The sequence below is a fragment of the Crocodylus siamensis genome, chromosome 1, assembly GCF_052110815.1.
Source record: "Crocodylus siamensis isolate JL-2025a chromosome 1, ASM5211081v1, whole genome shotgun sequence".
Taxonomy (NCBI): domain Eukaryota; kingdom Metazoa; phylum Chordata; order Crocodylia; family Crocodylidae; genus Crocodylus; species Crocodylus siamensis.
The window spans coordinates 60,541,882-60,567,959 of NC_143395.1; the positions used below are offsets into that span (position 1 = coordinate 60,541,882).

The window sequence follows — 26,078 nt, forward strand, 5'->3', positions numbered from 1 at the left end:
CCATTGCCTTTGTGACCTGTTCATAAAAGGCATAAAAGGGACAGGTCTGACATGACCTGCCCCTAATGAAACCGTGCTGGTTGCCTTTGAGCATCATCCCTGAAGCCAGCCCATCACAGATGTGCTCCTTGAGGATCTTCTCAAAGAGTTTCCCAAGGATAGAGGTAAGACTGATGGGCCTATAGTTGCCCGGGTCCTCTCTCTTCCCTTTTTTGAAGATGGGGACCATCTATCTTCCAGTCATCTGGCACCTGGCCCGAGCATCTGTGAACTTGGCCAGTCAGCTCTTCACACATATATCCAAATCATTGATAAAGATGTTGAAAAGCACTGAACCAAGCATGGAACCCTGAGGGACACCACTGGCCACTTCTCACCAGGATGATACTGATCCCTTCATTAGAACTCTCTGGGTCCTACCCCACAGCCAGCTTCCTACCTACCTAACTGTCAAGCAGTTAAGCCCACAATCCTCCAATTTTTCCATGGGAAAATCATGGCATACCAGATCAAAAGCCTTTTGGAAGACTAGGTATACGATGTTGACCTCCTCTCTCTTATCCAGCTGGGGAGTTCCCTGGTTGTAAAAGGAGATGAGATTGTTAAAACAAGACATGCCCATGATGAAGCCATGTTGGCTGTCATTCAGAATCCTATCTTCTGCAAGCATATTGCATCTACAGTGCACTGTACCACTCCTTGATGAATTTTTCCAGGATTTTGCCTGGGATAGAAGTTAGGTTAATTGGCCTATAGTTGCCCACGTCCTCTCTCCTCCCCTTCTTGAAGACAGGCATAACATTGGCCCTTTTCCAGTCTTTAGGGGCCTCCCCCAACCACGAGTTTTGGAAGAGTTTTTCCAGAAATCTCACAATGACTTCGGCTAGCTCCTTCAGTACTCTCGGATGAAGTTCATCTGGTCCTGCTGACTATAAATGTCTAACTTTTCTAACTGATCACACACCAGCTCAATGTCAACAGTAGGAAGATGGTCATTCCCACCATGCAATTAGGTTTTAGGGTTCATTATGAAACACAGATTAAGGATACTTATTTTAAAAGCCAGGTTACCTGAAAAGATTATGTTAACATCACTGCAAGGGTCTTATTTAGATGGGACATTAAAATTTGGGTGCGTGAGGGGGGCAGGTGTCTACGCTGTCCCAACACTGGGACTGCAGCAGGACAGGGAGGCTGGGGAGGTGCCTGCCCCTCCAGCAGGTGATGGGGTGGCAGTGACAGCCTCTGATCCCAACCCCACCTCCTCCCTCTGGCCAGGTGTGAGCCACAGGTGTGAGTCTCTCTCCCTGCAGCTACCCCAATCCTGCACCATGCTATTGCCTGGCTGGGAAGATGCAGGGACACAGGCCCATGCCACTTTCCCCTGTAGGCCCCCCTGGGCTGGCTGGAAAGACTGCCCAACTGGGAGAGGCAGGAGGTGCCATAAGGGAAGAGATCCAGGGTTTCTTTCCCTGCAGTAGCCTCGGCCCTGCAGCATGCTGCTGCCTGGCTGGGGGACTATGGGGCAAAGGGTCTGGGGTCTCCCCCCAACCACTGTTGACCGTCGCCATCCACTGTGAGGAGCAGTGCTGGGAAGAGGAGCCACTCCAGCAGCCTTCTGGGAGGTGTGTGCCCAGGCTCTGAGCCCTTCTTCCCCCCACCAAACAGTGAACATCTATTCAGTTTGCTTGGGCTCTAACTTAGAGCAGTTTAAGTAAAATGCGATAGAGCTCTTTCACCACAGGCTTTTTGAATATCTGTGTAACCCGGGCGGTACTCCAACAGGTACCCCCTCTCCAATTGAAGGTATCAGAGCAGGTGCACAAGCGCTGTGGGAGGTGTAGAGACCCTCCTCCCCCTATAGAGCAAAGCCAGATTACTACTGGGGACTTAACCATATACCTTTTAATGACAGAACAGTACTGGGAACATAACAGGTATGAAACAGGGGGTATAAGAGACACTACAACACCCTGAGGGGCAGAATTCAATAAAGGTTAGACACTGACAATCATAGACATATTCATCCAGTTGACAAAAGACAGGGTTAACAAAATATAAAACACAAGCAGTAGAACAAACAATACTGTTTGGCAAAATATAAAAGGCACAAAATACAAAACATCAAATAACAAGGAATATAAGGCTTAGGTATATGGAGGGTGGGGGGAGCGGGGGAGAGAGGGAAAACACAATGATCCCCTTTCCACTGCAACAAGAATTTCTCTCTGTCACTTCACTCAGCCTAAGTCATCCCAACTGGAACTTGGATCACCCATGCAGTAGGCAGAAACTCTACCACACAACCACCAGAGCTGGTGCTGGTCCAAGCTGCTAGGGGTCTTGACCTTCCCAGAGCCCCAGCCTCACATCAAGCTGCCTGGCCTCTTATTGGAGGAGCTGGAAGCAGAGCTGGGAACCTCTCAGGTTCAGATCCTTGCTGGAGCTGGGGAGCCTCTCCTGCTGGCTGCAGCGTCTCGTAGGGGATCCTGGAGCTCAGCAGGGAGCCTCTCCTGCCAGTTGCATGCTGCACTGCTGAGGGTCCAACTGGTCCCTGCAGGTCCCACTCCTTCACGCTTTTCTGGGGCAACTGCTCCCACCCCGCTGGCTCAGCTCTTTGAAACTCCTTCCTTGTGGTCCCTCACTGGTCTCCCCTGAGTCAGCTGGGCTGCCCCTTTTATCCCCCTCCAGGTGACCCAAGGGGCCAATCAGGAGACATGGAGGGTGAGCCTCTGAGGCCTGATTGGTAAGGAAAGGGAATCCCAAGCCTTCTAGTCCTCTTTTACCCTTTCAAAACCCCTGGGCCAAATCATTACCAGATTGGTGAGGAAAGGGAATCCCAAGCCCTCGAATCATCTTTTACCCTTTCAAAATCCCTGGGCTAAATCACTACCAGCTAGCCTGTCACATCAGTACTTAGCCATTTGGATTACTGGAGCTCCCTGGTGCTACTTGAATATGAATCTGTTTCATAAAGATTGCTGCATGATAAACTATATCCATATTTTGTTATTTTTACATAACCCAGGCACACGCAACTATGTGCTCCCCTCTCCAAAAGAAAAGATAGGCAGAAGTGCTGTGAGAGGGATCTGTAAAATACTGGCCAGTTCCCTTTATTCCCTACAGAATCAAACCAGGACCAGGAATAGCTTAACTACATACACATTTATTAATGTTTACAGGGAACCTTCAAAAGATAGCTAGTAATATACAACTGATACAGATATTTACATATTTATAAGAAAGTATTGGTAAATATGTGCAACAACAACAGGTATACATATAGCTAGGCAACACAGCTATCACCAGGTAAGTTCAGGCAAGAGCAAGAACAATTAGATACAAATAAACCTCAACTTGCTGACTTAACCCAGGCCACATTGGAGGACAGCAATATATCTATCTATCAATATCTATCTATCTATATAAAACTATTTACAAAATGGGAGGTACAATCTTCCCCACGCCCTCCAGGTACCATAGGAGGAGGAGGGTCCCAGTATTTCCTCAGCCCCAGATGGGCCCACCTGGTCCCTGATCCCTGGGGACCCCCTTTCTGGGCTTCCTCCCCTGTGGGGACCTGTTCTCTGGGTACTCATGGATCCGGGGAGCCCCAGGTGCCATGTTGGGGCCGCGTAAGGCCCTGCTTTCTGCCCTTCATCGGGCCTTGAGCCGCCTCATGGGGGTCCTGACATTCAGGCCTTGTCTTCTGCCTTCCGTTGGGGCTCAGACCACCTCATGCAGGCCCTGAAACCCAGACTTCCGGACCTTTGCCGCACCCCACTGGTGCCTCTCGGGTGCCCGGCATCACATTGGGTAGGGGTTGCAAACCCAACCAGCCTGGTGCCGCTCCCAGGGCTTGGGACGCCATGTACCGCTGCATAGACCAAATCCTCAGCTGCATGCCAAGGGTAGCAGATCTGAGCTACCATGTGAGGCTCCCAGGATCTGGTGCCTCCGTGCACTGCCGTTTGTACCGAGTGTTCAGGAAACTGAGCTGCCTCCCGCAGCTCCCAGGGTCTGCCCCATGCACCTGTCTGTCCACCACTGGGGCTGTAGCCAAAGCTGTCTGCTGCTCCAGTCCTGCTGAGGGGTCTTCCATGGCTCTTCTGGGCTACTGCTTCCACCTCAAAAGAGCTAAGCAGTTCTCTATACTCTTCTTCGCCCTGCCTGCTTCTTTGTCCCTTGACACATCTGCCATGTGCTGGGCACGCAGTTCTTTTTATTCACTCTGGAAGCTTCGCCTCCAAAGTCTTGCCAGACCTGCAGAATGCAGGCTTCAATCACGTCCAGGAGACTCTTTGCCCCACCCCCTGTGTGAGGGGAGGGGCTGGCCCCGTCCAGCCCTTACCTGATTGGTGGACGGGCTCCACTAATTGAAAAGAAGATTTGCCAAGCCCATTCGAGCTGCGCTGCATCACTAAGTCTGCCACATTCATTTCTGGGATCTAAAACTTTTTTTGATGTAACTATATTCCTTTTACCCTATCTGGTGAATGGGAGGTACATTTGAATGAAGAAAAATATTAAAAAATCAGTGGGTACATTAGTCAGTGGGTACATTAGCCAGTGAGAGCTAATGAAAGGGATTTTTCCTATTTGAGGGTCCTAAGGCCTCAGCTTCCACTGCCCATGCCAATAACACACAGTCTTGGAGAAGCATTAGGAAAGAAAGGTCCTTTTTCCTATCTTTCCAGTTTAAATACAGAGAGCTGGGTACTGCATAGGCAGCATTTGAGGGATCATACAATTCATTGTTTCTAGTTGGAAAGTAACATACCATCAAGTATTGTTAGAAATTAGCTAAGTAACCTTTTGTAGAATTATTTTTTTTATATTTAATTTAAAGCAATTTCTTCCTTTTTTCGGCTTGAAGTTTCACATGAGATTTTGAAGAAGTTACTTCATTGACCATTGGGAAATCTCAGTTTGTCATTAATTTTTTGGAACATACCCCAGTTTGGGTTCCCTGCGTGAGACACCTTGGACCTGATTTTCATAAATCCCAAGAATCCACAATTTCAATTAAAAACCAAAGTATAGGTAGCCAGTCCTCTGGGAAATAAAACAGATAAACAGAATCAGATCTATTCCTCAGGTTGGGAAAGCAAAACCTAAGGCCTTCAAAGTTTTAGAATACTATTTTGGCTTCCATTTTTCTTGCAAGTCTCTAAATTGACAGAAGGAGAAAATGACCAATAAAATTTATGCAACCAGTTAGAGCGTACATTATTAAAGAAAATAAATGTACTACAGTTATGTTTTGCTCATATTATTACTCCATTAAACTTCAAAGTCAACTAACAAAGAGAAAAGGAAAGAAATATGTTGTGGTTCTTTCTACATACACTAATTATGAATAGTTGCTCAATTTAACAATGTGTAAATTGTATGAAGTCAAGACCTGTCAAAAAGGTAGTTACCAATGCCAATACATCTAAGGACAAAATGTTGATGACTATATATAACAAAAAAAAAAAAACATAGATAAAAGAACCACATAAGCTTCCTTTCTACACAAAGTGATGGTGTTAAATGAAATCTGACTTGTAAATAAATAGTTTTGCCCCCCTGTAATTCCATTACCATTACCAAAATAGAAAGTGAAAACTGTGTGCTTTACTTAGGATACATTCTGGTGACCTTCTATAATTACAATAGTTTTTCTTCTTCTTTTGAATACTCATCAAACTGATTTCTTCATTTAAAAAAATCACTGTTAAAATAGCTCATCAGTGTTAAACTTTCCATCCCCTCTTAAAACTGAACAAGGAATCAGCTCACTATTTTAGAACAATGACACTTCTTAGTTCTAATTTCCTGCCAAGTTTCTAAATACCTTATTCGCATAAGAAAAGACACAAAGATGGGGAGGGGGGAGAAAAAGGGGGAGGAACTGTTCAGAATGCAAGACAACACTCCAAACAGTCAATAGCACTTTACCCAGATATTTTTCTTATGTTTAAAATAAATCATAAGTAAAAATACACGGAATAGCAGCATATGTCAGAATGGTATGTGTGCAGAAAGCATTAAAATGCATCAGTGAGGTAAGGTTGATTTAAGATTTAGATCTGAGATTAAATTTCCCAAAGATGTGTTTAACTTAAGGTTATCTTTTCTTGAAAATTCCAATTTGTTGTCTGAACAGACAAACCCAAGCCCATACAAAAAAAATATAAAATAACCCCACCAATAAAAACACTTTTAAATTGTATTTGGACTCATATTCAAGCATTTCAAATAAGTTGATTTAAAACCATGATGTTTCAGTACCTTAATACACTTTCCTCCTCCCTTCCAAGTCAGTTAAAGTCTTGAGCTAACTGGAAAGGTTGCAGAGTTCTCCCCTTAGCACATGTCAGATTAGTCAGTGCCTCCCAAATGTACAAACCCAGTTCCCAAGCTGTTATTTGCAATAACACTTACAGCAGAGTTCCCTTGCCAAGTAAACCCATTAACAAGTGAAATGCGCATGTGCAAGAACAACTTGCATTTGTTAAATAAAAACAGATCTTAATTTTCTTACCTTATAAATAAGATTTTTTTGCAAGAGGAAAATAATAGTAATAGTAATAATAATAATAATGATGATAATAAAAACTGATGAAAAACTTCAGCAGGCCTGGCTCAGCCCCCCTACTCCACAGGGAATTAGCCATCACATTCCAACCATGTCATCAGAACAATGAAAGGTGAATGTTGTGCAAAACAGCTTGGGACCACTCACTGATGATGTCATCCCTCCCTTATATGGTTCATTATTGTGCAGATTTACTTTGGTCAGTGAGAAGGGGTGGAGTTAGAGAAAGCAATTCTTAGCAAGAGAAAATAAGTTGGCTGCAGAAAAGCTTAGGAAAATGCATATCCTATACTAGAAAGAATCGGGTGGGGGGGTCGAGAAAAAACTACACAAGAAGTGGATCTGTTCTCTCCTCCCACTGTTTTTTTTTTCCAGACAAAATGAATTCCAGCCAACTCTATTCAGCATGGCTGAATTTAAGTAGCAATCACATTAGTTTAAGATTCAGCATGCTGAGTTGATATTCATTAGGGTTTAGGTAAACAGTTGATTAATATAAAGAATTCTATCCAAAGTACAAAAAATGCTAATAGATAGCAAGCAGACTTTTCAATTACTATTTTTTTTTGCAGGTGCTTTCCTAGAAGTCATCTTTCACAAAGCTAATATACATGCACTCTCCAAACTAATGTTACTCTGTGCTTCCTAATTTAAATCAGTTCAACTATGGTTAGTGTCTGCTTTTATCAGCATTCCAGTATAATACCATTTTCTGGGTTTATTATTGACAGCCCCCCCGCTGAGCTTGAAGTTTATAACTTAACAATTAAAAAAAGGCATTTGAACTCAGGATGCATCAATCAACTGCTTTCTTTTAACTGAGCTAATACAAAAGAGAAGTTTGCATTGCTCATTTTTTTCTTTAGCTCAAGAAAAGCTCTAATTTGTTTGTTTGCTTTTTAAATGGCAATCATACTACTGATAACCATTAGTTGACCCCATAGCCACTTGATAAAGGCATGAGTAAATGAAGAAAATCTATTATGTCTGAATCATTGATTTAGTACACTTGACTGTTTGCTCCTAATTCTGCTGCCATACATTCACTCCTAATGTGAGAGACAGTAACAAATCAAGGAAGCACAGCATTACCACATTTCAGTGTTTAAAAATGACGTCAGGCCTCCAGGACACCAGACTGAAAAAGGAGATTTTCAGCTCTGACATTTTTCTGACAAGAAAAACATTGCCTTCTGAGCCCTTAGATTACACTTGAGTTACACTTTCAAGTTTTTTTCTCTTCAACAATGATGTCTGAAAGTCGTTATGATGTTATGAAACAAAAGCTAGGAGTTTCATGTAATCACATGATCCCCAAGAACTTGACATTCAGACTGAACACTAAATATTCTAAGAACTGGCAACATAAGAGTACACTATGTTAAATATTACTGCACAGAGAAAGCTTAAACATCACTGAAGTTGCAAAGTCAAGCTGTGAAAAGTTAGAAAAGGAATATGCATTATTTTCTTTTGCTTATGTATTATAAAATCAAAGAGTCATAGAGAAGTAGGGCTGGAAGGAACCTAGTCCAACCCCCTGCCTGAGGCAGGGTCATCCCTATCAATACACCTATAATCTAAACTGTACATTAGACTACCCTCAACACTGACACAACATAGACCTAACACCCTCACCTGCCACAAGTAAAGCAGAGGAACCACGGAAGCTAATGTCCTGCTTCGATAAAATGTTATGTATAAATAAACTCAAGAAGTCCCAGGTAGGGAGCCAGCCATGCCCCCCCACAGTCCATGAAGGCAAAACCCCCTACAGTCCTTGTAAATCTGACAGTGCGGTAAAATTCCTTTCTGATCCCAAATATAGTGATCAGGCTGACTGAGTGGAGGGGAAAACCCTCTAGCCAGGAACCTCTGGCTTTACTATAACAAGAGAAATGACACCCCCAATTGCAGTCCCAATCAGGGGCGACGTATAAGAAGTGCACGCGGGTGCATGTGCAGCCCCTATTCATCACAATGTACCCCCTGCAAAAAGGTGATACAGCCGCTGCTCATCACCCCACTGGCACACTGGTAGCAGCGTCTGCGGGCTATCCATGATTGCCCCTGGCCGCTGCCGATGCTGCTGGTGGTCCCTGCAGGTGGTCACTGACCCATGGTCAGTGCTCACCTCCCCCACCCCCACCAACAGTGCAGGCAGCACCTGCAGGAGTTCCCCACTCCCCACCACTTGGCTCCCACTGCCACTGGCGCAGCCATGCCCCCCCAGCTGCTGGGGGCATGGGCCATTCATGGTCCCAATCCTTAGCTGTAGCCAACACCCAGTGCCCCTGGAGAGGCTTAAAAAAACCCTGCCACACGTAGCAGAGAAAATAGTGTCAGGGAGAAGGGGCAGGAGCAACCAGCAAAGCCCAGAAGCACGGGAAATACCATGGTAGAAAATAGATATAGCTATGCCTAGATCATCCCCAACTAGTGGCTGTCCAACCTCTTCTTGAACACCTCCAGAGATGGAGAGTCCACAGCTTCCCTAGGCAGTCTATTCCACTGCCTCACTATTTTCACTTTCTGGTTATCCAATCTGAATTTACCTTGTGCAACTTGAAGCCATTGGTCCTCATTCAGCTCTGCAGCAAGATTGTAGAAGTGCTTTCCCTCTTCTTTATAGCAGCCCTTCAAGTATTTGAAGGCTGCTATCATTTCCCCTCTAAAGTCCCTTTTCCACAAACTGAATGTGCCTAGCTCCTTCAGCCGCCCTCCATATGACTTGCATTCCAAGCCCTTGATCATCTTTGGTGCTCACCTAGGGATCCTCTCTAACTTCTCCATGTCCTTTTTAAAATGGGAAGCCCAGAACTGCACACTGTACTCCAGATGAGGCCTAAGCAGTGCTGAGTAAAGAGGAACTATCACCTACCATGTCTTACACCTAATGCTTCTATAGATGCAGCCCCAAATTATGTTTACCCTTTGTGTGGCTGCACCACACTGCAGACTCATACTGAGTCTGTGGTCTACCAAGATGCCCAAGTCCTTTTCCATAGAGCTGCCATCCAGCCATGTATCCCCCATTTTGTAAGTGTGTTTTTGATTATTCCTCCTGATGTGTAGCACCTTGCATATGTTCATATTGAACTTCATTCTGTTAGCTCTAGTCCAACTTTCCAATCCCTGGAGGTCCTTCTGATAGTGCTTGCATCCTCCAGTATGTTCACAATCTTTCCCAATTTTGTGTAGTCTGCAAACTGGCTCAAGAAGCATTATAAGACTGCCTTTAATCACATGATCATGCACTCTTTCTTTTCCATAGGATCCCTGCCTCATTTCAAGCAAAGATAGATGTAGCTTGCTTAAAGAGTAACTTTTCAATAATTTGTTTTATTTGTTTTCAATGTGTGACCCCGGTCTTATTTGTTGAAACTGTCTTCTGAAAACAATTCTTAGTTTCTTCATGGGCTTTTTTATAATGCTCATCAATACAGTACAGGAATGCTTCGCAAATAGTAATGAACTTATTTTTATAGCACTCCCTGAAATGAGAGAATAATTATTTTCATTTTAGAGATGGGGAAGTGAGGAACCAAAAAAGTAGGTCTAATTCTGGAAGCACAATATGAGATGCCAAGACTTGTTTTTGCCCAGTACCAGGTATTCCTTAGTTGTTATCAGTACAGAGCACAGTTCCCCTGACTTCAGCAATGGCTGCAAGTCAAACCATAGAGTCTCCAGTTGGACCAAAGGGCACATGATTAATGTGACAATTTTCACAAACTGTGAAAAGTTACTCAAGTAACTTGCCAACCATCATGGAAGAAAGAAACTCTGCGGTCTGAGCAGAAATAGAATCTAATTCTCCCTGAAGGCATAAAGCAGCTTTAACCAGCCCTTCTGTTCCTGCAGTCCCCTGCCTCATTTACTACATTCCAGGTGCGTCAATACAAGATGCTGTATTGCGCATTAAACTAATCTACATGTGCAATAAAATATCACCATCTACACATGCTTGACCATTACTGCATATTAAATTAATCTAATGCTTCATTTGTTAGTACCAATATATTTAGGTACTACAAAAATGGCACATTAACTAATGTACCCTAGCACATGTGTAGACACTGACACTCGGTGTGAGCTGCACCCCGTTGTCAGAGAAATCTGCTCTGTGTGTGCTGCCAAGACAGAAGCTACCAGGCATGCGCCATGGCGACGGGCCTTGCAGGTGCCCTTTTCATGACCTGTCAGCCTGTCACTCAGGCCTGAACTAGTTTTTCTCTGACGCAGACTCAGTTGCCTCACAGAGCTTGCAGCTGGGCATGCTCAGAGACTAACTGGAATGAGGTCACGCTTCTGGAAAATTCACTCAGTCAAGCAGCCTGATTGGCCACAGGACTGCTTTAAAAGTTGTTAAGCCCCTCCCTGGGGGGGAGACCCGGGAACTCTGTGACAGAGACTGGCTTGCCAGAGACCGTCTCAGGGACAGCACACGTGGCTAGAGATAGTGACTGCTCATCACAGTGCTGTCTCTTAGCTAGGCCCTTAGGCCTACCGGTCTCCTCCTCGCCTGCCTCTCGCTTCGCATCGATACCGTTTCTCCATTTCGACCTATTGGCATTCAACCTTCAGCCCGCTCGACCTGGTTATGACTTCAGATCACCTCATCGGATTCCCGCTATCTCTCGACTGGCTACTGACTTCGGCTACCCACTGGACCACAAACTTTCTCCGTGTTCAGTTACAGTTTTGTTTGTTCGTTATCTCTTTTCATGAGCTGTCTCCCAACTCTGGGACTAGGCATCAGGCAGTCGCATCTATCCCTGGGCAAGTCCCAGGGGTAGAGAGCAAGGGCTTGTTTGCCAAACCTCGTGAGTGGACAGACACCCTTGTTTGTTGTATAACTGTAACAAGAAGCATCTGTACCTGCGCCACCAAAGCGTAAGTCAATAAATCTGCTTGTTTACAACCATCAAGCTTTTGTGCCACCCCGACTCAACCGCCACTAATCCCAACCTGTTCGCATCCAATTGGCCCCCACCCGGCCAACCCATCATGACCGAGGAGACCGTGAGCTTGGCTCAGCCAGCTGCCCGGACCCTCCTCGATACCCATCAGCCACCCCAGCAGAGGGCCAGCCTCCTGCTTGGTGCAGAGCCACATGGCCAGCAGTTTCTCCAGCCACATGGCAGAAACAGCTCATTGGCTTTCCCAGCTGGTCTCTGGACACCCTGCCTGATCCCTGGGGCCCGTGTCAATTTCTGCCTGCCCCCTGGGCACCAGTGTGGGCACGTGCCAGGTGCTGCAGCCCCATGGACCCTGGCTCTGGCCCCCAGGGCCAATGTCAGCACCTGTCTGCCTGATGGGCTCTGTGCCCCATTGCTGTGGGCACATGCTCCCTGCATGCTCCCTGCTCCCTGGCTCTGCCCCCCAGGACTCCACGCAGGCAGAGTGTGCCTCCTAGGCATTGTGCCCAACACCAGTGGGCATGTGCCAGTTGAGACAAGCACCCAGAGCCCCAGATTGATCCCCCAAAGGCCCTGGCAGCAGCTACTATTTCAGCCTCCCCAACAGTGGAGACAGCAGCTTGGGGGCCAAACTAGACTGAGCAGGAGACCCTGGAGCTTATCACAATCAGAAGCAATGCAGAGATCTAGTGGCAATATGCCTGGGCCATCTGGGCCAACGTGTACATATATGTGGTCATGGCGCAGTGCATGTAGGAGCACAGCCACCAGCACTCTGGCCATCAGTGCTACATAAAGGTAAAGGTCCTGTGGGGACAGTAAGTCCATGTCAGTGGGTCCACAACTGTCAGTCTGGGGCTGTCCACAGGTCCATGCCCTTCATGTAGCAGCTGGACTGGATCCTGGGCCTCAGGGACCCTGGCAAGGCCCTCCACATGTTCTTGAGTATGGGCAGGCTGCCAGAGCCTGCATTATGGCCCAGCTAGGAGGAGTGAGCAGAAGAGGGCCTCTTGGAGTACCAGTGCCAGGTCCCAGCACACTCCCCACCCTTGACATCACCTGGCAGTTCAGGCAGCCAAGGTCATGACCTGCTCTGCCAATTGACAGTGCACCTGAAGTGAGGACAGGCTGGGAATGGCCCCAGCAGCAAGCACCTCCAGCTCTGCCCCAGAAGGTACCCAGAGAACATGGTAGGCAGCCAGATTACTTCATCAGAGGCATGGAATGAGTCTGGCCACCAGGAACACCTACCATGCCCTTCTAGTAAGCCCCATACAGGGAGGAAGGCTGAGGGGAAGGGGGCACCACAGCCACCTGCTCCTGTGCCAGCTCACTCACCCACCTCTGGGCTGCACGGCTGGAGCCAGGGGCCCCACACAGAGCTGAGGGGTAGGGGAGTGGCTTCCTTCTCCTTCCCTCCTCTGCACTCCCTGCCCTGGCTGGCCAAACTCCCCCACTGCCCACTAGAGTTTCCCCTTCAGCACACAAGGAGGCAGGAGGCAATTCAGGACTTTATCCAGTATCTTGCAAGCTCCCAGCTAGGCAACCAGGGGCCCATCACATGCAGAGAAACACTGATGGCAGCAGTGATTTCCCCATTGGCCACGGGGTTCAGGGACTCATAGCTAAGAAAGAGATAACTCTCCAGGCAATGGTGCATGATGCAGGGAAGTGCAGACTTGCCTGGGGCACTGTCAAAGCTCAGAGCCACACACCACATTGCTAGCTGCACCTGGGGAACCATGGCAATCAGAAGCAGCAGGGTGTAGTGGTTGGGACACCCTTCAGTGTGCTCAAACAGCTCATCAAAGCACACCTGAGTGACTCCAACCAGCAGCATGCTTGAGGTGCAGCTGACATGCAGTGGGGGCCCTGGCCTGGGGTGCCTCTCCAGAGAGGGCCACCAGGAGAAGGAAGGGGACATTAGCAGCTCTGAGTCCCAGCCAGGCAGGAGCCAGGTGCCAGGGTCCCAGAAGCTAGGTGCTGCAGGCCTGGTGGCATAGGAACAAAATTCCTTGCCTGTGGGGAGAAGGGGAGGCAATTAGTCTGGCATTGCCATGGGAGCTGCCACCAGGAGCCAGCCCTAACCCAGTCTTGGTAGGGTATCAGGAAGACAGGCTGCCTGTGGTGGAAACCAGCCACTGGAACTAGGGAGGGAGGGCTCGGTCAGTGGGTGCCTGCACGAGGGCTGACCTAGCCAATTTACCATGGTCCCTGGGCACCGGAGCCTGGAACACACCATGCTGCTGGAGTTGCTGGTCCAAATGGTGGAGAAGTGGCTCACAAACTTTCAGGCATAGCGACTCAAGAGGGAGTGGGAGAGGGACCAGGAGTACCATGCCTTCCAGGAGAGGCACCTCACTTTTCTGGAGAGGATGGTAGCAGCCCAGGAGCAGCAGAGTGACATAGTGGTTCAGGAAGTGGAGGCAACACAGGAGGACTGCTGGGTCCTGGACACCATCCTACCCCTCGTGGTCGCCTTTGTGCTGCCTGTGCCCAGCCCCCCCTGGCCTCAGCCCCACCTGGCCCCTGGCAGCCACCTGCAGCCCAGTGCCAAGCCCCACAGTGAGCTTTGGAGGAGGTGCAGCGCTGCCTGCACCGGGCAGGGTCCCCAGCCCCTGCTCCTGAGCCTGGTCCCCTGATGGCCTGGTCCCCTGCCTTGTCTACCACCCATCACTCACCCTACCTCCATGCAGCCCCTGGCTGAAGCAGCTTGTGGCTGGAGCAGCTTCCCACTTGGGCCCTGGTGGCTCTAGCTTCATAGAAGAGGAGGGGGGAGCATGCTGAGTGGGATGGACAGTACTCACCTTCAACCCCAGGTCAGCACCCAGCCCACTGGGCTTGCTGCGGCATCTACACCTGCAGTGGTATCAGCAGAGGCTGGGGGTGGTGGGGTACAGGCTGGGCCCTATGCCTGCCTGTGTAGCCATGTGGCAGGGTGGGCTGGAAGGGGCCATGGCCCACCTGGACTAGGTAGCAGTCAGTACAGGTGCAGAGCATAGCTAGCACATTGGCAAACAGAAGCCTGCAGCACTGGTTGTCACTGCCAGGGGATGGGCAAGGAGCAACCATGGTGTGCTGAGCACAGGCTCTAGGGACAGTGTCCTGGAAGGCTGTGCCAGAAGGCTACAGACTGCTCCAGGCCAGAGAAGCATGTGACCAGGGAACAAGAAGTGGTGTAGAATTTTAAAGAGTGCCAACTGTGGCTGGAACCTATAGCTCCCCTTGGCTGCTGCAGGGGCAACAGCAGGGCAGGAGCAGCCCTGGACCTGACTGCTCTCACTGGGCACAAATCTGCACCCAACAGGGTGCACGTGTAGAAGTGTTTCCAGCCAAAGTTTAATGCATCTGAATTTACTGTGAAATAAAATTCAGGTGCATTAATTGCATGTGTAAACACACCCTCCTTCCAACAAATAAGCAGTGTCCTGTGTCAAGACAGTCTCCTTCCCTATAGACTCCTGATGTATCCTGAGAACAGGGCCATTATGTGTAATCAGGAGTCCTGCAAAAGAAAAAATAGTATGTGACCTTGAACTATATCACAATCTAAACATTTTGGAACAACAAATTAAGGTTGCACAGACATCCTTAATTCTGGTATTTCCTAGCTTTGACATGCTTGACTTTGCAACCAGAATGTAGTAGCATTTTTGCTTGTCCAGTTTTGTTTTAATAAGGAAATTACATGGAAAAGTTCTGGCAAAAAATATAAAATCACAAGATTTTCCATCATGTGGCATCATATTGAGACCCACGCTGTTTGTTCTTCATATGGTTAGAATGTTTAGATCCACTGCACAGACAGCTGCCATTTGAGCTAGCAGAATAACTGATAGCAGTAGCAGGCTGTCAATGGTTTTGAGGGCCAGCACTAAAAGTAGGTTGGACACTTTGGCAGTGACTTTCAGAGAAACTTGCTGATATTAGAAGAATGGTGAGATACAGGAATCTTGGGGTCCACTCCAGGCTCAGGAGAGACATGTTCTGCAATGGTCACAGACTTTCTGCCTATTTCTCTGAAAAGAGATCTCTTCTGTCCCATTCCATTTAACTTGTTTTCATCCCAGTTTTCTCTTAAACACTTGTGGCTTTCATTCGGGTCACATATAGCTAGTGCCTCACATAGCCAGTGTCGGTCTCTCTTCCTCTACCTAGTTCCAGTCTCTTTACCTAGACAGTTCTAGTTTCTCCTTCCTGGCTCCTCATCTGAATTGTCTCTCTTGCCCACATTGGCATCCAGTACTGCTCTACTCATAGTCCTCATCCTTACTGCCCCCAGTTCTCAATTCCCAGTGCCCATGTCCTTTTTTCAGTCTCCTTCCTCATTCCCAGTTGTAGTCACCCCACACCTAAACCCCCATCCACTTTCTCTGTCCACCTATCAGTCCATTAATTCCCACAAAGCTCCTATCCCAATCAACATTCCCCTGTATTCTCTGCATGTGTTATAACTCTTTTGTCACTTCTACCTCCACTGAATACCCAGTACAGCTTCTGGTGTATTACTTGGCAAAAAAAGAGATCTGAGGAAGAATTAAAACACATGGTGTAAGGAATCTTTTAGCCACTATGTATGCAAGGCGTAGAGTATTTCAGGAGGATCATTAATCATTATTTACAATTTATATTTGGAAATAAAGCAAAACCTCAAACACAATAGATAATTATCGCAGGCGCCATTCTGCAGAAAGAATTGTGCAGGTAGACTCTCATACCTGTGGGCAGCCCCACTAATTTCAGGCCATTGCCTCTCATCAGGCATGGATCTGGGCATCAACATACAGTCTTACTTCCAACAACGGTGCAGGATCCCTGATAAATGGATACAGCTACAGAGGCTAAAACTGTTGGAGGCTGATACTATGAATTTCTAAAAGCTGCTCCCCTGCCCCCCCTACCTTGTCCTCAACTGAGCCCAGCACCCTGCACAGCCACTCTCTGCAGCTGGAATCTCTGGACGCAGGAAGTAGGGAACCTACCCAGTGCTGCTGCTGTCCCCAGTCAAACCAGGGCTGCTCTTCCTTGCTGTAGCTGTGAGACAGTCAGTGGCTACCTGGAGTGTTGGGCTCAGCTAGAGATAGTGGCAGCAGCATGCAATCCCTTTTTCCAACACCTGCTCCCTGCCTGCTCCCCTCTAGGCAGATCCATAGCAAACTGCACAAACCACCCTACCTCAAAAAAAATCCCATCTCCTGGTACATCTGTCCTGGAAACGTGAGGAAAATGGAGAGGTCTTGCAGGCATGAGTGAGTTAATAAACCTACTGCACTTTTAGCTTCTCTCATTCCTTGGAGTCTCAGACTAGTAGAGACTCCCTTTGTCTGACAAAGGGTTACTGCACCCAAAAGCTTGCTAAGAACTTTTTTCCAACTATTCAGTTGGTCTAATAAAAGATATCATATCCAACAAAAGAACCCTGCCTGAGTTAATAAATGAATCTTAAATATTGAAATCCAATGATGTTCAAACATATATTTTCCACACAGCTCCTTTCTGGGATTTTGACTTTTTATACTTTTGTTTAATTGGTTGGTTGTTTTTATTTTTAGATTTAAAAAGCCCATCATTGCATCTAAACAGTAAGGGTCTCCTATATATTCTGTTGCAAAGAATGAAAGAATTAAAACACTGTTTATCTATTCAAGATGTTCTATTGTGTGTAGCTCAACAGTGGCTGTAATCCCCCATGGTCAAGAATGATCACTCCCACAGGTCAAGCAAAGGGTTGGAGGAAGGGAGCTGCAGACTTGGGTCCCTGGCCCCATAGCCTTGGCAGCTGGGGGGGTCCTTCAGCAGGGCTGGGGGACAGGGGCTATAGGTGAGGGGTAAGAGGCATGAGTAAGGTGGGGGGGGCTGTTGTGTGGGCAGTGAGGGGCACCAGCAGGGCTGGGGAAGACTTTGGGGGCAAGTGAAGGGCACCAGCAGGGCAGGGGGTAGGGGCGGGAACAGGGGACTGCAGGGAGCTTTAATGTTAATAACAGATTTTGGGGGGTTTATTAGAGAATTTGCATTTTTTTTGTCAGCGAATTTGTGCTTGTTTTATCAGAGAAAACTAGGATCCCTGCTATCACCTAGTGGGCTTCTTCAGAGGTTGGTGGACTGGCAAGTGCTTCTCTTACTATACAACATCAATTACCTTCAGACCCCTAGATACTGCAAAGCCCTCCAAATATCTCAGTAAGAACCTTGTCAATCTTAGGATGCAAAATGATAATGTTTGTGTTGAAGATGATTGGCAAGCTCTAAAAGAGACCATCTATGAGGCTTGCATGAAATCAATTGGCTTTATCACCTGATGTCATCAGGAATGGTTTGATGAAAACAATGCTGAGATCAAAGCCATTCTTGATCAGAAGAGAAAAGCTTTCTATGACTGGCAAAGCCATCCTACATCTAGTCAGAAGCAGGGAACACGTTAAATCTAAAGCCCAGAGAAAGATTTGAAAAATCAGAAACCAATGGTGGGAAGAGAAGGCATGTGGAGCTTCTTCAGTGCAATCAAGGCTGTGTACAGACCAAGTTCTTGCAGACTCACCCCGCTTAGATCTGAAGATGGCAATACACTCCTTAAGACGACTTCATCAAAAACCACTGGAAAGAGCACTACCAAAAGCTCCTGAACCAAGAATTGATAGTGACTGATGAAACCATCGAACCCAATGCAGCATTCAATAAGGGAAACACTTGCCAATCCACCAGCCTCTATGTGTAACTGTAACTGTAGCATAAAGGGTATATCTCAGTGATTCTCAACCAGGAAGCCAATGCTATAGCGCTCTAGGGTGCTGTGAGATCCTTTTAAATATGCCATTGCACACCTAAAAATGCTAATATTGCACAGTATCCAAACACCTACATGTGATTCAGAAGAAAGACCCAGAGATTTAAAGTAGGAGCCCATAGTGTAGAAAACACTCTCACCTGCTGTGATCTTTTTGAGTTCTCTGCAACAGAAGAATCATTAAGCTCTAGCATTTTCCCAAAATATGTATAGATAAGCATATTTTTGTTTCTGTGGGTGTGTGTAGATGAAACGGGGGCCCTACATTGAAGTGGTGGGTTTTTCATAGATTCATAGATTGTAAGGCCAGATGGGACCTGGGAAGATCATTGGGCCCAGCCCCCTGCAGCAAGCAGGAAAGATAACTGGGGGTCAGGTGACCCTAACAAGATGACTCTAGTCTCCTCTATTTTTAAAAAACACCGCTTCAATTTAGGGCCAAGTAAATCCCTGTGTCATGCACATACCCATGCACTTACCTGCCTCTCTGGCAGCACGGAGGGGAGGGTGAGCTGCCGGTGCGCAGAGTGGTCCCTGGGCTGGGGGGGCAGGCAGGTGGGCTGGTGCTCCCTCCATGGCAGCAGTGGGCCCCCCTGCAGGTGATTCCCACCCACAGGCACCTGGCTCAGAAGATCCCCGGGGACACCACAGCTGCGGAGGAAAGCACCAGGCCTCCCTGCAGCTCATGCAGGCAGGTAAGCTCCAGGGAGGGGAAAAAAGAAAAGATCAGGCTTGCAGCTTTTATTTATTTATTTATTTATTTATTGGGGGGGAAGGGGGCAGAGCCTGCCTTCCCAACCTACTGCCAGGCTGCCTGCATGGGCTTCCTGCAGAGCCCCTGAGCTACACTGAGGCCGGTGCTTCACTACATAGCTGTAGGGCAGCAAATTAAAAAGCATTTTACCTGCTTTAAAGTGTTATGCACACATGCCCCTCATTTCATTTACACATAGCCTTAATCTCCATGTTTTAAGTTTTTACTCTAAGTTCTAAAAAAAACATTCCTGCACTTGCAACATTGGAGAAACCAGATAAGAAAAGCACTAGAAGAACAAGAAGAGTACATGTGAGGCAGAGGGTAAAAATCACAAGTTCTGAGATATATCTACAAAGTCATAAATTGTGCTGCATACAGGGGTGTAGCTTTCTAACTTTAATGATATGCTAGCAGACGGCACATTTCTGTGATGTATTGTTCTCTTTGTTAAAGCACTGAAATGTGTGTAGTAACTGATTGCTCTTACAGATCTCTCTAACAAATAAGTGCCTGATTATAACCTTCTCTGTAAACACTGCTTTGTATCCTTTTCAGCAGACAGCCCCACCCTCTCCCTGTTCTTTGTCTTTACTTTAAGAACATTGCTAATATTAATAGTAAATGCAGCACACCAGCAACGTTCATCAGATTCCCTAGCTGTGTTACATAATCTCCTTTTCTCCCTTATATTATGTAAGTGGAAAACAAAATAGAAATATCCCTAGATTTGTGTTTACTTATGAGTATGAAATGCATATTATGTAACTTGCCAGGTTTTAAATCATTGTCCATTTAAAAATTAAAGCAATGAAAGCTTTTCATTATTAGCAAGGATCCTGGTTTTCTGATTAAAAAAATGTAACCCAAAATCCACATTTTTTCCATGATTAAAATGAAAGACCACTAATATGGAGTGATAAATATATATATCTATATAGATATAGTGGCGTTTCATTTTAATCACAGAAAAATATGGACTTTGGATGATTTTTTTTAACCTGAAAATTGGGAATTTTTTTTGTCAGAGAAAACCAGGATCCCTGATTATTAAACTCCAGGTTTTTTTCCACGCTCCTATGGGCCACTTGTCTTAGTTACATATTTCTGAGTAATTAGCATTTATTTGATAGATGCAAAACTATCTTCAACCTTCCACCTGACCAGGTATCTTTCCCAGAGCTAAATCTTTGTACAAACAGTTCAGTGGAACAAACTTCCAGTACAGCATGCAATACCTCAGGAAATCCATGTGGGAAAAAAGCAGACTGTTTTAATATACTGTTGAAATTATATTGAACAAGTGGTATGTTATGACTGTTGGGAAAAAGTGTACAATAAAGATAAATATATAAAAACCTTAAAACAGAACTTTGTAGGAAAAAACCTAAGAAACAGCCACAAGCTGGAATCTGTGCTGTTATATATTCCAAGCAATACATTTTATATGGAATACATCATATATACTAAAAAAACTTCAGTTGGTGAGCTATGCTGAAAAACTGGCTTTGTTCACCTTTGTCCTTATTTAAAACAGGTTGTTCCATACAGCTGTTAAAAAAAACAACACTTTATTTTATTATTCCCCAGACCCCTTCTAAATAAGTCATGCTGCGTCAGTTTGAGATTTTTTTCTGTTTTCTTTTGAACATGTAAATTGCACTACATTTTGTTCCCTTTTATGGAAGCATGAATCAAAAATTAAACAAAAGCATTTCTAACATTTCCCCTCCTTTTTTTCCCCATTTTTGGCTTAAGAAAAATTATTGTGTCTTAAAGGAGCTGGTGCATGCCTTCTTTAAAAAAGGCTAATTTGGGAAACACTGATCTTGAGCAAAATGACTGGTAAATATTAATAAAAGGTATAAAAATAATTTTAACTTAAAATCTAAGAGAAATATTGAAACCTATAACAATTAATTTAAGTGATTAATCCTTTAACTCCTTATGGAGAAAACCTGTCATTGGACTTCACTGAATAATGATGATTAGAACGGAGTGTGATATAGAACCTATCTATGCAGCGAGCTTTACCATGTCAAGGCACTATGGTTTTATAGCATGGTTTATTTTTGCCTGTGCATACAGAACTCAGCTATGTAATACAGCCATATCACAGCCCATTAAAAAGTCCAGGGGAAGTATATTCCTGCAGTAAATGGCTTTAATCTCAGTGTTTACAGTGTAATTTGAAGTTCTAGATTGCCCCTACCTCTCTGCAATCTTACAAAACCATTATCACTGGAGCATCAAAGCAATTTCCATGGGGTTTCAAAATGCCTTACTGTTCCTGTTATGCCAGGGGTGGGCAAAATGTGGCCCGGGGGCCGGATGCCGCCAGCCAGGCCATTCTATCTGGCCCATGGGGCCCGTAAAAAATTTAGAAAATGAATATTTTTCTGCCCCTGGCTGCCTATCATGCAGCCCTCGATAGCTTGCCAAAACTCAGGAAGCGGCCCTATGCCCAAAATAATTGCCCACCCCTGTGTTATGCTCTAGTTTGGTTTTCTTCCTCCTTTCTCCAAATCCCATCTTTTTTTCCATTTCTGTTTGTTCTTCCTCTTCTTCCCCTCTTCCCCAAACATTTTTTTCCACTTAGTTTGTTCTTCACATTTCTGTTCTTCATAGAAACTATTCTTACAGAAACTGTGTTTACAGTGTGAGAATTCGAACAGAATGCATCTCTTATGGACATCATGGGCTCAGATAGGTTACTTGATCCAGTATCCTGGAGAGTGTTTAACATGACACTGAAACCAGTGACAATGACTTGGTCTTGTAACTGAAGTTGGTATGTATAGCACCAGGGAGACATTTTTAAGCTTTTGATTGCTGAAACAGTTTTCCTTCCTCCCTCACCACACTCTCTTTCCTACATCCCTCTCACTAAGAGAGCCACTCTTGCATGAGCTGAAGGAAACGTTCTCCCTCAGCATAACAGGAAATCAAGGGTCTCAGTTGGAGGACTTAGGTGCCTGTACACTAATGCCAGGAGCATGGGGAACAAGCAAGAACAAGCCCTCCTACTCTTCAGTGGGCATTATGATCTAGTAGGGATTACGGAGACCTGGTGGGACTCCTCACATGACTGGAACGTAGCCATAGAGGGCTACACCCTACACAGAAGTGACTGAGTAGGGAAGAAAGGTGGAAGTGTAGGGAGCACTATACCTCCTTGGAGGCTGACGTTGGCTCTGAAGAAGAGTGGTTTGAAACCCTCTAGGTCAAACGACGGGGGGAGGGAAAGAGGTGCAGTGAGAGAGACCTAACTGTAGGTGTACACTACAGACCACCAAACTAGGGAGAGGAGCTTGATCTGAAGTTCTCTTGAGAACTGGCAGTGGCCACATACACACGAGAGATGGTTGTCATGTGTGACTTCAATTACCCAGACATCTCTTGTGAGGAACACTTGGCTAAGTCAGATCAATCACATTGCTTCCTGACCTGTCTTGAAGAGCTCTACCTGACTCAGAAAGTGCATGGGCCAACCAGAGGTAACACTCTCCTACACTTAGTCTTGGCCAAATGAGATGATCTGGTGAGTGACTTGAATATAGAGGGTAGCCTCAGCAACAGCAACCACAAAACCATCATGTTCACTGTGTCGCAAGGCAGGCAAATCAGCTAGCAGGGTCAAAGTTTTGGACTTCAAAAAAGAGAATTTCAACACGCTCAGAGCAATAGTAGAGGAAGCACTGCGGGACCAGGGACCGAAGGTGAAAGGAGTGCATGAAGAGTTGTCGTTCCTCAAGTACGCAATCCTCAAAGCACAAAAGAAGTCCATTCCCATGTGGAGGAAAAGTAGCAGAAGGGCTGGTAAGCCCATTTGGCTTAATACGGATATCATAGGGCAGTCCCCAAGGAGGACTATACAACAATGGCCCGCACTTGTAGGGAGAAGATTAGAAAGGCTAAGGCAGCAACTGAATTTAAATGAGCAACAGAAATCAAGGACAATAAGAAGTCCTTCTTTAGGTATGTAGGGAACAGGAGGAAAACCCATGGAAGTGCAAGGCCATTGCTTAACAGCTCAGAACAGCTGGTTACTGACACTCAGGAAAAAACTGAACTTCTGAATGACGACTTTGCTTTAGTGTTTCATCAGACTATGGGAAAAATCATACTGGATAAGTTTCAGAATGGGCATGGTGGGAATGACTGCCTTCCTACTGTTGACGTTGAGGTGGTACTTGATCAGTTAGACATTTATAAATCAGCAAGACTGGATGAACTTCATCGAAGAGTGCTGAAGCAGCTGGCTGAAGTTATTGTGGGACCTCTGGCAAAACTCTTCCAAAATTCATGGTGCTCAGGGGAAGTCCCTGAAGACTAGAAGAGGGCCAATGTTGTGCCCATCTTCAAGAAAGGAAAGATAGAGGACCTGGGCAACTATAGGCCAATTAGCTTAACTTCTATCCCACGGAAAATTCTGGAAAAATTCATCAAGGCATCTATGTGCAATACACCTGCAGAAGGCAGGTTTCTGAATGACAGCCAGCATGGCTTCATCGCGGGCAGGTCTTGTCTTACCAATTTCATCTCCTTCTACAACCAGGTAACATGCCACCTGGATAAAAGAAAGGAGGTCAACACTGTATACCAACACTTCCAAAAGTCCTTTTATCTGGTATCCCATGATATTCTCATGGGAAAATTGGAGGATTGTGGGCTTAACTGCTTGACAGTTAAGTGGGTAGGGAGCTGGCTGTGGGGTAGGACCCAGAGAGTTCTAATGAAGGGATCAGTGTCATCCTGGTGAGAAGTGGCCAGTGGTGTTCCTCAGGGTTCCAGTGCTTTTCAACATCTTTATCAATCATTTGGATATAAATGTGAAGAGCTCACTGGCCAAGTTCATGGAGGACACCAAGTTATGGGAGAGAATGGTCACACTTGAAGACAGACTGCCAATACAGGCGGACCTAGACAGGCTGGTAAGTTGCGCAGATTGGAACCAGATGAAGTTCAATGTTGAGAAGTGTAAAGTGCTCCATCTGGGGATGAGCAACCCCCAAAATACTTACAGGCTCAGTGGCGCCAAACTGACTAGCACCATCACTGAAAGAGACTTAGGGGTAATGATAGACCATAGTATGAACATGAGCTGTCAGTATGATGCTGTAGCCAGAAGGGCAAACAATACTCTGGTATGCATCGACTGATGCATCTCAAGCAAAACCAAGGGAGTGATTCTTCTGCTCTACTCAGCATTGGTGAAACCGCAGCTGGAGCACTGTGTCCAGTTCTGGGTGTCTCACTTCAACAAGGATGTGGAAAAGCTTGAGAGAGTCCAGAGAAGAGCCACTTGTATGATCAGGGACTTGCAAGGCAAGTCATATGAGGAAAGGTTGAGGGACTTGGGTCTCTTCACCCTAAAAAAGAGAAGGCTGAGAGGGGACTTGGTAGCAGCTTACCGCTATGTCAAGGGAATACATCAAGGGCTCAGTGAACAACTGTTCACTAGGGCACTCTTGGGGAAAACCAGGAGTAATGGCTACAAACTCCTGGGAGACCATTTCAGGCTTAACATTAGGAAAACCTTCTTCACAGTTAGAATAAACTGTAGACTGTAGAATAAACTCCCTTCAGAGGTGGTGCAATCACCTACCCTGGAAATCTTCAAGAGGAGATTGAACGATCACCTCACTGGGGTCATGTGACCCCAGTTGTCTTTTCCTGCCTAGTGTAGCAGGGCTAGACCTGATGATCTTGTGAGGTCCCTTCCAGCCCCAATCTATAATCTAAGTTCTTTCTTAAAAACCCCATTTTCAAGCTGTTCTCTCACATAGTCATAAAATCATAGAAAGTTAGAATTGGAAGGGATGTCCGGAGGTCATCTAGTCCAACCCCCTGCTGAAAGCAGGACCACCCCAGCCACATTCATTCCTCTCCACCTTCCCCTGCCAGCCTGTCTTTCACCCATTGACTCATCAATTAACATCTTCATTGACTGGCTTTTTTGCATGCATACCAGCTTCTGACTTCTTTACTATTCATTCCATCCAGGAAGAGCACACACTGACTGCAAACGCTTCCTTAGCCTGACGAAGGGTATTTATATCCAAAAGTTTGCAAAGAAGAATTTTTCCAACTATTTGAGTTTGTCTGAGAAAAGTTATCAGATTTACTCAAGGAACCTTGTCTGCCTATGTCCTTAGATCAGATGTCATTTACTTGTTGGAGGCTGCAGCTGGAGTACTGCATCCAGCTCTGGGTGCCACAGTTCAAAAGGGATGTGGACAACCTTGAGAGGGCCAAAGGAGGGCTACTCAAATGGTTAGAGGCCTGCTGGGAAGGCTCTGTGAGGAAAGGCTGAGGGACCTGGACCTTTTCAGCCTCTGCAAGTGAAGGCTGAGGAGGGATCTTGTATACAAATTCACCAGGGGTGGAGGGAGTGGTGAGCAACAGGGAATAGGAGATGCTCTGTTTACCAGAGAGCCCTTTGGAATAACCAGGAATAACAGCCACAAGCTGATAGAGTGTAGGTTTAGGTTGGATATCAGAAATAACTTTTTCATGGTTATTGTTGTCAGAATTTGGAATGAGTTTCCAAGGGAATTGGTGCTCTCCCCTACCTTGGGGGGGCGGCTTTAAGAAGAGACTGGACAAGCACCTGGCTGGGGTCACATGACCCTAGCACTTTTTCCTGCCATGGGCAGAGGCTCGGACTCGACGATCCATTGAAGTCCCTTCTGACCCTAGCATCTATAAATCTATGAATCCCCAACTAGAGCATTCCAACCAAAGCTTTGTCTAGCTGGGTCTTGAAAACCTCCAAGGATGGAGATTTCACTGCCTCTCTGGGCAATCTGTTCCAGCGTTTTACTTCCCTCCTAGTGAGCAAATTCTTCCTAATATCTAACCTAAACTTCCCTTGTTGCAACGTGTGACCATGGCTCTTTGTTCTGTCATCTGCCACCACTGAGAACAGTCTAGCTCCATTCTCTTTTGAACCTGCTTCATGTAGTTGAAGGCTGCTATTAAATCCCCTGAGTCTTCTCTAAATTAAATAAGCTCATTTCCCTCAACCTG

The 26,078-nt window shown here is 46.0% G+C and overlaps 1 protein-coding gene across 10 annotated transcripts in view; it reads right to left on the reverse strand.

Moving 5' to 3' along the window:
* Positions 1 to 26,078, reverse strand: part of FILIP1 (filamin A interacting protein 1) — a 209,276-nt gene that overhangs the window by 40,062 nt on the left and 143,136 nt on the right. Inside the window, exon 1 of one of the 10 annotated variants that reach the window (XM_090035136.1) lies at positions 6,533 to 6,871. The exons of 8 other annotated variants lie outside the window; for them this stretch is intronic. The gene's annotated coding sequence lies outside the window, so the exon portion shown is untranslated. One more of the 10 variants, XM_090035127.1, reaches the window with a different exon arrangement.